Source organism: Echinops telfairi, unplaced genomic scaffold (assembly GCF_000313985.2).
Source record: "Echinops telfairi isolate 266 unplaced genomic scaffold, ASM31398v2 ScPeMD7_7463;HRSCAF=8501, whole genome shotgun sequence".
Taxonomy (NCBI): Eukaryota; Metazoa; Chordata; class Mammalia; order Afrosoricida; family Tenrecidae; genus Echinops; species Echinops telfairi.
This window is the reverse complement of record NW_022111363.1, coordinates 1,746,138-1,747,862: the sequence shown is the minus strand read 5'-3', so window position 1 is coordinate 1,747,862 and position 1,725 is coordinate 1,746,138.

Here is a 1,725-nt window from a genome sequence, read left to right as displayed (position 1 = left end):
GCTTACCAGGGTGGATGAAATTAATGGCACTAAGTTGTATAGGTAACAATGGTTACAATGGCAGTTTTTTTTGAGGGGGGGTAATTTTTACTATATGATTCAAACCAAAATTAGGGAAGTAAAACCTTAAAGGATGCAGGGTGTAGTCTGGGCTCCCACTGCATTGAGGACATCTACAAACGCAGCAGATGGCCTCCAGCCTCCCCCAGACTGGTGCATCCTACCTCCGTGGCTGGGTAGCCCCAGCCATTACAGCTTGTCCCCCTCCCTGATCCCATGGCCTCCTGGTGGTCCTCGTGTGCCCCCTCTACAGTGCATCCACTTCCGTGGGCCCTCGGTTCCCATGTGCTTTGTATCATCTATCTGAGCAAGGCAGAGGCCAGATGGAGGAGGGCTGGAGCTGAGTGAGGGCTGAGAGGAACCTGACCGGGGCTGAGAGGGTGAAGAAGGGAGACTTTGTTCCTGACCCCGAGCTGTAGTTTATTGATCTTGAGCCTGGAGATCAGCTGTTATGTCCCTAATCAGCCATATGAACATGGCATCTGGGTGGCCATAGCAACAAATGGTCAGAACCAGCAAAGCACTACTTACCCTCACGAAGGGATCACTGAAGATATGCGTGCGGCAAAGAAATCAGATGGCACCTGATGAGAAAGAATAGCATCTGGGGTCTCACAACGTTGTCTTAAAACCAGCAGTCATCTGACTGAGGTGTCAGCTAATTCCACATAGAAGGAGCACACAGCCCAGGTGATCCAAGGACTGTGAGTAGTAAACTCCAAGATGAGAGGAGGGAGTTGTATTAGAGCTTACATTCTGAGCACCTGCCTTGCGGAAGGCTGTGGGTGACCGTGAAAGCTACAAACCCGTGAGGATGAAGCTTGTGGAGAATCCCCTCTGATCACTGACCCGTGATGTGAATACCACTGTTTGCTTTCCTTTGACGCACTTTTCATTTTGCTAGTTTTTATTGTCTGCTTTCACTTGGGCTGAGGTTTGTTTGTATTTTATTTTGTTGTCGTTGTTGGTGTTTTGGTATGATTTTCTTTATATGAAATCCAAGATATGTAGATCGATAGAGGCAGCAATTAGATGAATAGTTCCTTAGGGTTATGGCAGGGGAAGTCGAGAGGTAATGGGAAGCTAATAATTGTGGGTATAAGAAGGAAGAAACTGTTCTAAAACTGATTGTGGTGACAATTGTACAACCCTTTAATATATTTAAATGAATTACATGTCATTAAAACCGTTAACAAATGGTGCTGGTTCTGTTGAATTTCCATATGCAGAAAAATGAAAAAGGATCCATGCCACATACTATAACAAAAACAAATTCAAACAGATTAAAGACCTAAATGTTCAAACTAGAACTGTAAAATTCCGTGTGGGCTTTGTTGCTTCTGAGCTAGATGGCTGCTTGTTTACTTGCAAGCCTTTAAGACCCCAGATGCTACATCTTTTGATAGCCGGGCACCATCAGCTTTCTTTACCACATTTGTTCATGCACACAATTGTCTTCATCGATTGTGTCAGCCTGTGTGATTATGAGGTGTGGAAGGGATCAGGTATCAGGCATCAAAGAACAAGAAAACCATATCATTGTAAATGAGGGGGAGTGCAGAGTGGAGACCCAAAGCCCATTTGTAGGCAACTGGACACCACCTTAAATAATGGTCACAGGGAGGAGACTAGCCAGTCAGCATGCAGTGTAGCAACAACGAAACA